This window comes from Marmota monax, unplaced genomic scaffold (genome assembly GCF_021218885.2).
Source record: "Marmota monax isolate L192 unplaced genomic scaffold, Marmota_monax_Labrador192_F-V1.1 WCK01_AAM20220418_F8-fsc00073, whole genome shotgun sequence".
In the NCBI taxonomy this organism is placed as follows: domain Eukaryota; kingdom Metazoa; phylum Chordata; class Mammalia; order Rodentia; family Sciuridae; genus Marmota; species Marmota monax.
Genome location: NW_026692846.1, coordinates 7,514,682 through 7,530,797, shown reverse-complemented (window position 1 = coordinate 7,530,797; position 16,116 = coordinate 7,514,682).

Below are 16,116 nucleotides of genomic sequence, written 5' to 3'. Positions count from 1 at the left end.
CTCTGTTTAGTAAAGAGAAGGAGAACCAAGCCATCCTCAGGGGGCTCCTGCCCAGGAGCATTGTCACGAGCAGCCCGCTGTGTTGGGTGCAGTCAAGTGTGTAGACAAGAGTAAGGGGGAGAAGGAGTGGAGGCCAGGGCAGAGCTGGCGGGCACAGTGACTCCTTTTTCAATAAGGAGGAAGGACGCCCTGTGGGGAGGTGGCACGTGTGCAGGGATGAGGGACTGCACCATGCCCTGGGTGGAATGTACTGGAAGAGGGAATGATAAGGTACAGGCCTGGTGTGTGGGTGCCTGTGCTCCAGGTTGTCAGGAGGCCAGGAGGCCGGTGTGGCTGGAGGGCGAGACTGAGCAAAGCAGTCAGGAGAGGAGGCCAGAGAGGCCCTGGGGATTGAGCCGCCTGTGGCTGTCTGACCGACTTCGGCTTTTACTTGGGAAGCCGTGGTTGACCATGACAAGCTCTGCCCCATGTTCTGAAGAAATTCTGGCCTGTGGAGAATCGATTAAAGAGTGGTAAGGACAGGGGGCCGTGGGGAGCTCAGGAAGGCCACTGCAGGCCCCCCTGAGAGAGCGGTGGGTGTGCTGAAGCCAGAGCCAGCAGGATCCACTGGCCGATTGGATGTGGAGAGCAATGCTGAGGGTTTCAGGGACAGGACGTGCTAGCTCTCCAAATGTCCTTCTTGCCACCCTGAAAGGACCACTAAGGTCTATGGGGTGTCATAAATATTTTGACTACATTCAGAGAAAAAAACGATTTTTCACCACAAATGCGGGGACTAGCTAAACTCTTCACTTGTAATCATCATGGATGCCTATTACCTGGTCCTGAGCTCGGGTCAGGGACAGGGACCAAGGAGACGCTGTAGGGATCTAAGAAACTGGGGTGTGGCAGCTCATCTCTGAAGAGGTGAGAAGCCAGAAGCCACCCTGGGAACAAGCTGACGTGGTGACAGCAACCTTCTGAGCTGGGAGAAGCAGGAACCCATTGTCCCCAGAAGGTGTCTGTGGAGGGGCAAGGACCTGGCAGCAGAGACTCACAGGTGTCTTCGAGCTATGGTAGCAGATTTCAGAAGGGTTGTGTGACTCAGAACAGTAAGGACAGGACTGGAAACCCAGACTCTTCCACCTGCCACACTGGCCATTAGGATGGTCCTCTGAACGGGCACTGTGCTTATCGGTTTGCATAGGATACCCAGCACACAGGGAACAGTGTCCACAGGAAATGTCGGGCTTCCTCGGGGTCTGCTATACCCTTTCCAAGCCAGGTGGTCACTTCATTTCCTCTTGGGTCATAGTGAAAAGTACCCTAGACTTACAGTTTGGGATTCTGATTTCAAATCTCTGTTCTGCCACCTTCTGGCCAAAGTCTCCATAAATTATATAAACCCTTTAACTCTTTACTTTTCCATCTGTACAGTGGAGGAGTACAACTGATCACTGATCGCCTGCATTTTATGCCCCCTTCTTGCAGGGAGAGTGCATGTGAGAACATGTAATTTGCTTTGCCAATGCAGAGTGTGCAAGAGTGACATGTGCCCCTTCTGAGCACATGAGTCTTGTTTTGGTGACTGTGGACGTCTGGATCAGGAGAGCCCAGTATCAGCCTGGAGCCCAGAGGAATTCCAAAGTGCAGGGTTCCCTGCCAACCTGAGATAGGTACTGTGTTAGCCAGCGTTCTGTCCTGTGACTGAGATGCCAGACAAGAACAACTTAGAGGAGGAAAATTTTATTTTGGTTCGTGCTTCAATGGTTCTGTGAATGATCGGCTGACTCCATACTGCCGGGTCTGAGGGGATGCAGAGCATCGTGGCAGAAGGGCATGGTGGAGGGAAGCTGCCCCATGCATGGTGGCCAGGAAGCAAAGAGAACTCGAGTACAAGGAACCCGGGATAACATAATCCCCAGTCACCTGCTTCCTCCAGCCACACTCTGCCTGCCTATGTTACCACCCATTAGTCTATTCAAATTATTAACCCGTCCAATGCATCAACCCACTGATAAGGTTACAACTCTCATAATCTAATCATTTCACTTCTGAACCTGCATCATCTCCAACATGAGCTTATAAAAATATACCTCATAGCCAAATCATAACAGATACCTACGTGTGAGTAAGAAATAAACTTTTTGGGTTTCAAACCTTGAACGATTTCTGGGTTGTTTGTTACTGCAGCACAACCTAGACTGTTCTGACTGATACAAATGGGAAGGACCATCTCTCTTGATGTGCATGGCATAGGATTGTCCTAAGGACTGAAATTATTCCCTCTCTGTGGAACTTTCTCTTCCCTTCTCCACTGCAGGCTAACTTCTGATCGCTCTCTAGGTGTTGGCTGAAATGTCCCTCAGAGAGGCTCTTTCTTCCCTTCTGCCATTAGAGTTTCCAGAGCCCATCATACCTATCTCGCACACACTCAGTGACATCCACCACCTTGCACAGTGCTCAGGTGCAGAAGTGCTCCGAGACTGATTGCATATCAATAGACACACAGACTAGCACAGCTCAATCTCCTTTCACCCCCCCCACCCCCAAATTATAATACTCTCCTCCCCTCAGGCCCTTTTTTGGAAATATTTCTGTCCACCAAACAAAGTACATTTATAACAAAGCAACTCATTAGACCATTTCTTATTCCTCAAAGACACATGTAGCTGCTGATAAGAGCTTCTGATCAGCAGGAGATAATCACCATGACCACATCAGTGGATGTAATTCCAGCCCCAAGCAAAACAAACAGATGTTTGTGTTTGTGCAGCTTTATATAGTCTTTAACAATTACTTCAACCAAAAGGACATTTCATGCTTGTTTAACAAGAGGTCCCAGGGAGCCATTTTCAAGGTTCGTTAGAAAGCTCGACCGTGCCATGGAAGACTGTGCTTCCCTTCCCTCTCCTCTCTCTCTGCTCTCCTCACCCCCAAATTGGAAAAATTTACCCAACATAGGATATATATTTTGGCTCATGATTTTCGAGTGTCTAGTCCATGATTGGCAGACAGATTGCTTTCAGGCCTCTGAGGGAGTGCCGGATGGCAATGGCAGGATGTGTATAGAGCCAATGGCTCACCTCATGGCCAGGGAGCAACGAGAGAAAGATGAAAGACTGGGGTCCACAATCCCCTTCCTTGGCACATCCCAACAACCTGAGGACCTTCCACTGCTCTAGAGGTTCCACCTCCTCCCAGTGCCTCCCTCAGTACGGGGCTAGCTTTTCAGCACTGTGACCAAAACACCAGGCAAGAATGACTTAGAGGAGAAAATATTTATTTTGGTTCCACAGTTCCAGAGGTTCAGCTCATGTTCACCGACCTCGTGGCTCTGGGCCCAAGGAGAGGCAGGACATCATGGCGGAAGGCCTGGTGGAGGAAAGCCTCACAGCTCATGGCAGCCAGGAAGGAGAGAGAGAAGAGCTGTATGTACAAGAGACAAAATGTGACTCCCCAGGGCATGCCTCCAGTGACCTACTCCCTCTAGCCCCGCCCCACCTGCCTATAGTTCCTACACCCAAATCCATTTAAATTATTAATCTATTATGTGGATTAATCCACTAATTTGGTTTCAACTCTCACCACCTATCCATTTCAGCCCTGAACGTTCCTGCATGGTTGCATGAGCTCTGAGGGAACACCAACATGCAAACTGTAGCAAGGTATTTCAGGCATCTGCACTAAGAAGTGCATGTTCCAGAAACTGATGGCAGAGTACTGCCTGCAGAGCTGGGAGGCTTGGTCAGAGCTTGCTCTCCATGACCAACTTGCTGTGTGGCCTTGGGCAACTTACTTCCTTTCTCTGTTCCTAATTCATCCTCTGTGCATGTAGGTGGCTGGCTGAGAAGAGCTCCCAGCCCCTTCCTGGTCTCCTACTGAAAACTCTGAAGTTGGCAGAAGTTGGTCCCCCACCAGGACTCACACATAGAGCAGAAGGGCACATTCTGTGAGCACAGGCTGCCTTGTGCTTCCTCCTGGGTACTGAGAGGGTGCCCGCTCATTGCTCCAGCAGGATCTAACCCCCACTCCCCATGGAAGCCGATTCTGACATTTATTAGAGTGCCAGTAAATCTTGAAAACAATAAATATCTCATTACTTTGCTGATGACGTGTCTTTAAGTGCTCCTTCAAAATGCCTGTCGTTGCTGGCTTGATTTACACCAAGGACTCATTTTAATCTTGCAATCTTCCCTCTTTTGCTAGCATTTTGTTGGACCCTAATCAGATCTATAAATACCCTGGAGCAACTGGCCAGGGAGGCCAGAGGGGTAGCTCAGGGATGGTGCCATCCCCCATTCTGACAGGGTGGGGGCTGCCTCAGCTCTCAGTGTGATACCGATGATGCGGTGCAGACAGACCTGTGTCGGACAGACCTGGATTAACATCCCGAGTCCCATGTCTGTCAGGCTGGCTGGGCTTTCTTGGCCAAACTAACTGAACCTCCCTAGGCCTTTCCTCTCCTCACCTGTAAAAGGGGGAAACATGGTTTCTTTGCAGAGCCATAACTAAGAGAAAATGGGGTGCTGATATAGAGCATCTGTGCCCCTGGCTGGAGTAGAATAGATGTTCAACAAATGGGGAACTAATAAAATGATCATCATCCTGAAAAAGAACGCAGAGCTCCTGCTCAGAAAGCCCCGGAGGCCAGTGTCAGGGGTTGTAAATCAAGTCCTGTGTTTTAATACTGAATTAACAACCAGGCAGGGGGAAAAATGGAGCATTTAAATATTTAAACCAAACATTTAATTTTTAAACATGAACATTCTTTTTATAACTTGGATGGCTCTTCAAGGCCTGTGGAAATTCCTGGGCCTCTGCTATCTGGCCTCCTTCTCGGAGCACGCTAAAGAGCACTGCTCACGGGGGGGGGGGGCTCTCTGAACGTGGCGGGATCACACATTTGTTTTATTCAGAGAAAAGCACATTTGTGTCCTAATAAAGACATTACTGACAAGTTTCTATAAAGAAAAGGGAGTGAATCCCTGTATAATAAAATGGAAGCTAATTCTGAAAGAAATTATTTCATGTGATTCTCTTAATTGGCTTCCTGCCAGACCCTGTGCTGGCCCTTTTATGTTCTCGCTTTCAAATTGCAGCAGCTCAGGCCGGCTGGGATTCGACTGTCATCATGGTTGTGTCCTTAGGGACGCAGGTTCAGTGTCTAACTAGGCAGTGCAGGGCTGTGCTTGGTCTCCCGGCCTCTATACCCTCTTCCTCCTGCAGGAGCCTCTGATTTCATGCGGAGATCACTGCCTCCCCCACCCTCTGTTCTCGCTGTTGTCTGTGGAGCTAGTACACCTGCAGTGCATGAGTGTTCTGGGTCTCAGGACCTAGAACTGCGGCCACCGTGATTGGCTCAGGAATGGATGAACCAATGAACCAATCAGAGCCAAGGAGAGGCATCAGGATGCTGTGCGGGGATGCCAGGAAGGACGTGGATGCTGTTGGTCATCTTGCCATCAGGAAGGGAGGGCCTGCCAAGAAGGAAGCTGAAAGAAAGAGAGCACAGCTGATCGAGTGGGATCTCTGGGATCGTCACTTCCTTTTAAGAAAAGGGGTTTCTTCTCTTTTCTCAATGACCTCTTATTTTTTCATGTATTACTTTCATCTAATGAATGAATGAAACAAACTTCTAGGGAGCACTGACTGTGTTTGGGGAGCTCTGCTGGAGACATGTGTACCTCAATTGCCTCAGGTCCCACCCATCTGTCCTGCAAAATGCCAGGACACTCTCTGTTTACAACCTCATTACTGTGTAATCTCCTCCTCCTTCCTCACCTGGCTGGTGGCTGAGCCAGCAGTGTATTGGACACTGTCCCTCCATAGGGCACATCGCTCCTCTTAGGCCGATTGCACGCTACTCACCTTGGCCTTAATCGCGAAGGGGGCACATCTCTTCCCTGGTCATTCCCTCATGAGCAGCATTTCCATTCCTGTTACTGTCAGGTGACTGTCCTTGGAATCTAGACTCTGACTCATGATTCCTACTGGTTCCCCATCTGGCTCTGGCTGCCCTCTGAGGAGTAAGGGGAGAGACCCCCAATCGTCCACTCTGCCTCTGTTAGGAACCTGCAGGCTTCTCTGAGTCAGAGGCTAGCCCAACAGTCCTGGTCCCTGTGAGAAGGCCAGGGTTGTTTCCCAAGAAAGATGGTGGCTCCCTAAAGAAGCAAAATCTATGGAGATCCTCTAGAACAAGGAGATGGATGGATCCAAAGACAGAAGTCCCTTTTGAATTTTAAATGGCTGATTTGAAAGCCTCAAAACAAAATTTCAAAGAAAATAGCAAAATTTCAAAGAAAATCGTCTTGTTGCTCTGGAGTCCTCTGAGTAATGCACCAGTGACCCTAAGGAAGTGACTTCTTTCCCCATGATTTCTGAGCACCTACTTACAAGCCATCCATAGGGCAGCCTTGGACACCCAGGCTCAGAGCTGCTTCCTGTGGGAAGTGGTTCTGTTGGTGGGCAATATCCATTTCCTGTTATAAATCTGATCTTACTACCAAGCATCTGTTATCTCTGCCTCCCCAGGGAGTTTTGGCTTTTCTCTCTCTCTCTCAGCTCTTAGTACGTTGGACCTTAGTTTTCTGCTTGACTTTTCTTTTCTGCTTGACTGAGCATCTCAGGGACAGGATCCATCAGGTTGGTTGCAGGGACCTTCCTCAAGGCTCATGGGGATGCAATGCCATACTAGTGCCTCCGGACCTAGGAGAAGAGTCCTGGGCTTCTGTTCCAGTCCCTCTCCATTTGTCCTGTTGGCCTTGGGCAAACCACTCACCTGTGTGAGGTCTCATGACCTAAGTTGTAAAACTTGGATAAAGTCATTATGGTAGAGTACAAATTAGTCTCCACATATTCAGATTTTTTGAATTGTGACACTATGCATTTTCCCTTCAAATTTTCACTATGCTTCTGCACCCCTGAGCTGGAGCTGGCCTTTGACTTGCTTCTATTAATAGAAGGCAGTGGAAATGACAGTGTTGGAATTTGTAGCCTCAACTCAGGAAGCTTTGTGAGCTTCAGCTCACAAGACTCGAGGGATTCCCCCTCCTCTGAGAACAAGCCTGGACTCCTTGCTGGGGGACGAGAGCCCGTGTGGAGCAAAGGCAGGGAACACAGGTGAAGTTCTCCCAGACCAGTTCCTTCCATGTGTGCTGGATTTGCAGACCACACAGGCACCGTTGAGCCCAGTAAGACTAGAAGAGCCTCTCAGCTAGGACGGGTCTAAGCTGCCACCTGCAGAATCATGAACTAAACGAATGGTGCTTGTTTTAAGTCATTGAGTTTTTGGATTTTTTTTTTTGTGTGTGTGTGAGTGTGTGTGCCGAAAATTAACCAATATACTCACTTCTTGGAGGATTGTATTAAATGAGATAATACCTGAGAGAGGCGTGGTCCACTTCATCCTCTTTCTCTCCTCATTCTCAAGTACCCCTGCTCACACTGGGTACAGAGCCGCTGAGTTTGGACAAGTGTGTCAAGTGTCTTGCATGGTGGTGTTCACAGGGATGCCCTACACACGAGGCCAGAGGCTGGGGCTGTAAGGGATACGTGGGGCACACTGGGCCAGGTAGCATGGTACGAGGACCCGTGCTGCAGAGGGCTGGGCCCATAGAGTCCAGTGACAGCAGGACCACTCTTTAGCTGTGGAGGAGCACAAAAGCTTCTCTTGAGTGAAGATAGACTTCTCTTTCAGTCTTAAGCTGTGACTGACGACAGGTGATCTTTCTAGAGGCAAATCACTGCTGAGCCCACCAGGGAAGGGGTGTGAGAGGATCCAGTATGCCCTTAGGGACCCACTGGAGCAGAGCTTCACAAAGCTTGGTGTTGGCTGCAAGACAGGGACTCTGAGCCCTATTCTCCCATTAACTTGTTTGTGACCTTGAGCACTTTCCTCCCCGTGCCCTGAATTGCCCATGTATGAAGCAAGTGTGTTCTCAAGGTAGAGCTCTTCGTAGCTCTGCCATTCCAGATCCCCAGGGCTTTATGCCCATGCAAAGTCACCCTTTTCAGCCACACCTATGTCCCTTTTCTGTGTTTATAGGGAGCAAAGCAGACGGGAGGAGAGTCAGGCTCTGCATGAGAGAGTCACAAAGCCAAGGTCATGGGCAGCTCCACTACTGCCAGAGTTGTTACAGTCCAAGTTAAATTATAGCCGTTCAAGACTTCCATCCAATGCCGACCAACTGCAGATATTGAACACGTCCCAAGGTGGAGGAAATGGCCACCAATCACCAGCAATCATCAGCAGCGACTCTGGAGGAAGCTGAGGGCAGAATTTCATTGGTGTCAACATTCTCAGTTGGTACCTGTAATGACCAAGAAGTGCCCGAGTCCTAGCTGACTGTGTGTATAAAGGTGACTATTTATTTATGAGACTATCAAGTCCTTTACCTTTTGAACTTTTTGATGGGTTAAACCTGCCAAAACGTGATTCCAGAAAAATTCTGAGTAAGAGATTATTTTTCCTAAAGAACTCACGTTATGGAACAACGATTCTCGTGTGCTGGTGCTAGGCTCACATTTTTGAATGTACCTTCCCTTTCCCCTTCACAATGGCCCTATCATGTGGGTCTTTAATTTGCCCTCACTTTATAGATGAGGAAACTGAAATTCATAGAGATGAACTAATTTGCCCAGGGTCACCAGCAAAAAGTGACAAACTCAAAATACAGAATTCAAGATTTTGACCCATTTCTGATTCTGTGTCTTTTCATCAAAACCCAGTACATGTGCCACTCACCAGCAGTGGGATTACAGAGCTGGTGACCCAGACCAGCATGCTCTTGGGAGAGAAAGGGGAGCGATTAACTATCACCCCAACAAAACAGGAGTAAATCTGGACTGTGTGCAGCAAACAGGGACATCTGGTCACCCTGGAACCTGAGCGTACAGAAGGAAGAGTGCATGCTGGAGTCGGGCGAGGTGATCTTGTCCTTCCTTCCGTGCACCAGCTGGGCTCAGTTCTAGGCCATTAAGACCCGTTCCCTACTGAGCCCATTTGAACTGACGTAATTCTGAAGATAAGTTCTAAGCTATAAAACACTGTACGGGTTCCAAAATTCACATGTAATTCCCACGTATTAACTTGCGCGATGTGCTTGCTGGGCATGGTGATGGCACTGTGTTGGAGTTGTCTCCGTTACTCCTCACAACCCACCATATCTTCTCTCCCCCATTTGTCAGATAAAGAAACTGAGGCTAAGACATGTTAATGTGGGCCGAAGGGGACCCAGAACATTGGCAGGAGGCTTTCAGGACAAGGCGGGGACCTATTGCAATGCGTGTCAGACTCTCCCCACCTGGGAGGCAGCCCTGGGTCTTGGAGACGCGTGAGCCTCTGAGCGGGTGGGGGTGCTGGCTGCAGCTCTGGTCCCTCACAGGCTCTGTGGTCTTGCAGCTCACGTGCCTTCCTGGGGGGGTTGGCCCTTGATGGTCTGCCTTTCTTCAGCCTTGGGGGCCAGGGCTTTAAGTGCGCTCATTCCTTTCCTGAGACGTTACCCTGAGGAGAGAGTCCTGAGTGTTTTCCTGTGAGGGAGCAGGAGGACCTCTGAGGGAGGTGGAGTGGAGGAGCCGGCGGTGCAGTGAGAGGGCCCTGGCCTGCAGGGGAGGGCTCTGGGGGCCAGGCGGCCATGTGCTGGAAGTTCACTGTGCGGCTCCTGAGGAGCGTGGCTGTGGGCAGGCCACTCACCGTCCCTGAGATGCTTCACTGTACACACAAAACGGATCCAAGGACGCCTTTCCCAGGGATTCGGAGGGGATACATGGGATTATTGGTGGATTAATACCTACTTTTACTTCACACAGTATTTGGGGCACTCTGTCAGAATGTATATAATAAAGCAGAAGGAGAGCACATGGAGGAGAGAGAGAGATGGGTAGAAAGAGAGAAAGGGCATAAATAGGACACCATAGGATAGGGGTCCTGGTGGCCACGGAAATGGGGCCACGATTGGGTCACTTGTCTCCTGCTGGTGGGTATGATCATCAACTGCGAGGTTCCTCTTATCCCTGATTCCAGAGGGGACATAACATTCGAGAATGGCCTGGCACCAACTGGTGCCTGTTAGCACTAAATTTTCTTTCCTTTCCCGGCTGGCCTGTAAACACCTGTGACCACCAGCCTCTTTGTAGCAGACTGGGCTTCTGTGGTTCACAGCTGCTGTGGATGCACAAGGCCTTGGGAGGGTCCCCACGGTCTGTCTGTGGTCAGTTTTCTCAGATGGGCCCAGCAGGGATGCCTGCAGAGAAGCTGGCCTTGCCCCCACCAACGGGGATTGGTAGGCGGCAGCTCCTGTTGATGGCTTTCTCCTCCTGTCAGCCTCTGAGCCAAACAAGCCTCCGTGTGCTCCTTTGTTCATCAACCTTTGAAGGAGACACTTTTATCATTCCTGTCACATACGAAAAGTGGAAAATGGAGCCACATGGAGGTTAAATAACACACTTGAGGTGGAGGTTAAATAACACACTTGAGGTGACGTGGTCCATGTATGGCAGAGCTGGGATCCTTCCCATCAGGGATCTCTGGCCTGGGGTCCTTGCCTGCCTCTGGGTGTGCTGATTTGATGGGGGGGGGAAGGGTACTTTACTGATCGCTTTTATTCTGAGTTTCTAACCTGCCTCTGCACTTGTATAATCCAGTGTATGATTCTAGTGACCTAAGAGTAATCCAGCCATGCACCCAACAAATGGCTCCAATTTTGGCTTTAGTCAGGTCTGGAATTGAATGATGGCAATGTCATCATCAGCTGTGGAGACAGTGCTAGTTAAGTGACACTAGCTGCCAAGGAATAGCTGGTTGCAAAAATGGCCCCAGTTCTTGACCTCTGACAGTGTGAGCTAGCTGTTCCTCCAGTTGACAGGTGACTCTGCTGCTCCCCCCATTAATGTGGCCAGCCCCGTGACTTGCTCTGGTCAGTAGAATTTGGCAGAAGTGAAGCTGGTACATTCCAAGTCTAGGCACCAAGAACACCCACACACCTTTGCTGTGGCCGTTGCCATGAGAACCTGGTCACCTTGGTGGAGTGTGAGAGACCACATAGATAGAGTGCGTAATCCCAGGCTCAGCCTCTCTAGATGACCTAGCTTGTGGCCTCTAGCAATTGGCCATAGACAAATGAGTGGGCCCAGCTGAGGTCTAGCAAAGTCAAGTCAGGAGAAGCAGGGCTGCCCGCGTGACCCGTGGGCTTGTGGGAGATAATGCAGGGTTGTTTAAGCCACTGTCCTAGTCATTTTGGGATTCTGTGGCAAGAGGCTGCAGACTGGGGGGCTCAAACCAGAGTTTGTTTTCCCCAGATCTAGAGGATGGAAGTCCAAGTGCCAGCATGCTGGGGTTCTGGTGAAGACCCTCTCCTGGCTTGCTCCCTTCTAGCTCTGTCCTCAGACAGCATAGAGCAGAGACAGAAAATAAGCCTTAATGTGTCCTCCGATGAGGACTGATCCTTAGGAGGACTTTACCCTGATGACCTAATCATTTTCCAAAGGCCTCACCTCCACATCATGTTGGGGACCAGGGTTTCAACATACGAATTTGGGGGACACAAACATGTAACTCATAGCATGCACTGAGTCTAGGGAAAGTTTGCTTCACAGCAAAAGTTGACTGATTTATACTATAAGAAATAAGCTCCCGATCACAGTGGTTTACTCAGGAAACCTTGGCTTATTCCTGGCTCACATACAGTGAAGATGGTAGAGGGCCCTGTGGTGTGAGGAGCAGGAGCCCAAGCAGGAGGCCTCCAGGGTTGCGCTGAGGACTCAAGGCAGAAGACGGCAAGGGTCAGAGAGTGGAGGCTCTTTTCTGAGTTTCTGAAGGGCAGGGCCTGCATTGGTGCTGCTGGTGTCTTTAAGACGACCCCGTGATCTAATTTTTACAACACTTGTAGAAGTAGGCATTGTGCCCATTTTATAGACTGAGAGGAAGAGGCAAAAGAGCCTAAAATAATTAGCTGAGGCTATAGCCAGCCACTGGAGTGTCAATTGACTTGACCCCAAAGCCTTGTATCCTTATGCCCTCTGAACTTAACTTGACTAGGCTTTGGTCCTCACTCTGCATATCTCAGAGGAAGAAGGAGAAAAGTACTGGTTTATTTCCGTCTCTCTCCTGCAACCAGGAGGAGTGGTCTGGGTCCTACTCACAAGATCAGGACAACCTGGATCTGGAAAGCCTTCTTCAGTGGTGTATGGGAAGATGCTCTCATTGGTTGCTGCTCATGCCTCATGAAGCTACTGAGATGAACTCAGTGACCCCCTAGCTCCTGATCAGCTCAACTGCTAGGATCCAACGTTTGAGACCTTCTACATTCATATTAGCAGGGGGCAATTTGGAAAAATCATGTTGGAGCCCACAGCCAGTTTGGGCTGGGCTGGGATTCAACCTCACTCTGCTTGACATTGGGCCCTTGCTCTTTCCGTTCTATCCCACTGGACTTTTGCCATCTTGTCCCTGAGAAATGAGGGATTGTTCTTATAGGGGATGCCCTGGGGCTTTAAAATCACCTCACTTCATCTAGTCTTCTTAACACCATCCACCTGAGAATGGGATGGATGGTGGGGAAGGTATATCAGAAAAGATGCCATTGGTTTTCAGAATGATGCTGGCAGTGACTTGTATGTTAGCCTAAAAGTTGAAGGACTCTGGGTCACCTTAGTAATAGAGAGAGCCCAGATGATTTGCACAAAGATCAGAACCCTGAATGTTTCATGAGTGCAGAAACACAGCTGGGGAAGGACCAACAGCCTGTTCTGCTATCCCGTCTCCCCCTTTCTTGTTTCCCTCTATCTGAACTCTGTATCTGCTCAGGGTGGGCATCATGCAAGCTCCCTGATGTCTTAGAGGTGGCTGGTCTATGAAGCCACAGGCCCATAATGGTGTGGCTCCCAGATGGTAATTTAATCTCCCAGGGAATGATCATTTCTACCATAGTTATTTGTGGCTGGGGGTGAGAGTGGGTAGAAAAACCAGAATATTTCTTTATACATGCAGTCCTGAATTTAAGCTCACCTGTGTCTCTGGCCCATCATAAAGAGCCCTCCAACAATGTTTCTGGGAGGAAAGAAGTGGAACTCATTATTTCACTTTGCAGAAACAGATATTGGGAAAGCATTGCTCAGAGTTAAGTTGGCTTTATAATTTTTCATCCAAACAGTACCTAACTATGCTAGGACAGCAAGGATAAACTAGGACTGTACTAGGCAAAGGAGGACTTATGGTCACCCCGTTCGCTCTGGGCTTCTGTGGGGCCAGAGCTGAGATAATCTGTTGAAAGCAGGACTATGCCCTCAGACTCTGAACTGGATTTGCTGAGATGGGCTGGAGAAGGCTCAGGGTTTGCAGTCAGACCTAATGCCTGGTTAGGTACTTGGTAAGTTGCTTACCTTCTTTGAGTCTTGGCTTCTCCATCTATAAAATGGGGAGTACAGTAATCAAGTCAAGTTTAGGTGACAGGGGCTGAGAATAGATTTTTCTAAAGTTAGCTACTCTCCATGTATTCTGTCCACCCCAAAGTTCTCTCCAATACACTTTATTGCTATTTTTCTTTGACAATTTCAATCTGGACTATAGAGTGGGGATTTGAATACATGCTGTCTCATATTGGCCTTAATAATAACTTTACACGTGTGATAACACCTAAGTTTTATGCAGCATTTTAAGCCCTGTAATTCAGATTAATACTCCTTCCTATTAATAATGGTGTGGCTCCCAGATGGTGATTTAATCTCCTATGCCTTGGTTTCTTTGCAGTGGGTAACATGGCTCCCACCTCTGTGAGTCACGGTGAGGAGTGAAGGATTATTGCCTATAGCTCATCACGTTTGGCACAGGGGCTTCCATGTGCTTCATATTCTAGATTTGGAGGCATTAAGGGGGGTTTCTTATCTAGAAGGTGTATGTTGCCTGACTTCCAGGATCACCATAGAAAGCCATTAGGTATCTCCAGGGATTCCCAATTTAAGAAGGATCATTCTGGATCTTGCTTGTATATAGCTTCTTACTGATTACCTTGCATGCACCTCAGGGGGATATCTCTCCCCATGGAACATGCCCTAGGAACCAACTGGCAGAATTTGCTGCCTCCTTGGGAGCCTGCTATTTTTGTGAGGCAGGAACTCAGGAAGCTGAGTTGATGAAGGATGTGACATTGGAGGGCCAAGTGGGACCTCATAGGGGTGATTTTGTCACTAGCAGTGGGGGAGGGGTGTGTGATCAGTTGGGTACCAAGTGATAGCAGAGAGAACCCATTTGGCTGGTTAATTACCCTTGAAAGAGTACAGAGGTCAGAGGAGGGCATGGTTGACAAAGTCCATTGAGCCTGCTGGATGGAGGCCAAATCAATCTTTGCTGACCTCCTCGTTCTGCTCTGGAGGTGGCAACGGCTGCTCAGGGTGGGCATCATGCAAGCTCTCTGATGCCTTAGAGGTGGCTGGTCTATGAAGCCACAGGACCATGGTTGTCATCCTTCATTTTCTACCATCTTGATGTGACCTTGAGAAAACCCAGTCTTGTCTCAGGACTCTGTCCTTCTCCCTTAAACGTGAGGGATTCCTGTAAGATGATTCTGGAAGGGACTTCCTTTCCCAATGCTCCTATGGCTATTAATTTGGGCAAAGCAGAAGCAGCTCATTATCAATAATAGGCTTGGGATTCATCTTTTAGAAATCTGCCAGGAAACAAGGTTGACCGTATGTTGAAGATGATTGAAGCTAGGTGATGGGTCCCTGCGGGTTCTTCCTGCTGTTTGCTCTACTTTTTGTATATGTTCTAAATTTTCCACAATTAAGTTGTGAAAAATCTGTTAGCGCATTTTAAAGTTATGGTAAGAATGATTAGATCTAATTCATTTGTGAATGACCAGGACTTCTCATGCATCAGCTCTAGTGAGATGCGGTATCATTCAAGGAAAGCCGTCTGACACAAAGCTTTTGCACTGTCTGGGAGGCTCCCAGCTCTCTGCTCCTTCAAGGGCGCATGCCATATGGTGGGGGAAAGTATTGATTTTGGTCTCTTAGATAGACTTGGATTTGAACCTTGATCTTTAGTCATTGTTGCTGTTTTATTTGCAGTGACTTAGAGGTGTTTTTGGTGAGGCTTGGGGTTGGCATACAAAGTGATAAGAAAATGGTAGCACTCATTATGACATCTAGGGAGTTCCTATTGGAGAATTGTTGAAGTGCAGACACTGCAGGGAAAATCACACTGCATATCTGAACTTGAAATCACTTTGCATGCTGTGGAGCAGAATATCTATGGAGATTGATGGCCCTGATTTCTGGGGGAGAAGAGCAAAAGGAACCAGATAGGAGATGGGTAAGAGAATGTGGGGCTTCCATAACATGGCTTGACGCGTGCTGCTTCCCCTTGTATTCCGACAACAAATGTCTGTTTTCACACCAAACCCGAGTGTGCCTTTGTTGCTTTCATGCTGAAAGAGCCTAAAAGCAGAACAAGTTTTTTTTTTTTTTCAAAAGAGCATGGATTTGGTATTAAAGAGATTTGGGTTCCGATCCAATGTCTGTCATTTGTTAAGTTTGATCTTGATCACTGTCACTTAGCCCTTTTGAGACTTATTTAAAAAATGTGGGAGATAGTACATTGTTGAGCGTACTAAATGGGAAAACGTTATATTATCTGATTTGAGGTGGGTGCTCAATAAATATTTGCACCCTTCTTCCTTACCTGTTACAGGCACCTCCAATGATTCAAATGTGACTGGTGCCTATCAAACATAATACTTGTATCTGAATCTAAGTAGAACATATGTCATTCTTCTCATCCATGACTTCTCTTTAAATATTTGAAAACAATGGTTATGTTTTGCTGACCTCCTATTTTTTCCAACACCCCTGCTTTCCTTTCCTAATCTAGATTTTTCAAGGCAAGATATCTGAAAATTTCAACCAGTTCTCATGTGTCTATGCACCGTAGATTGTGAAAGTGATCACAAACTCTTCCCCTCCCTTTAACTTCATATGTGCATGACTTTTTAAGTATCATCCTATCAAGAAGTGGAGACTTCTCTGCCTCTCAATCTGGAGTGGCTGTATGATTAGCTTGGCCAATGGGACGGTAGCACCTAAGAGAAGACTGTGCATTGGTGTTTGCTCTTAGGATCCTTGACACTAAAGTGTGAGTAG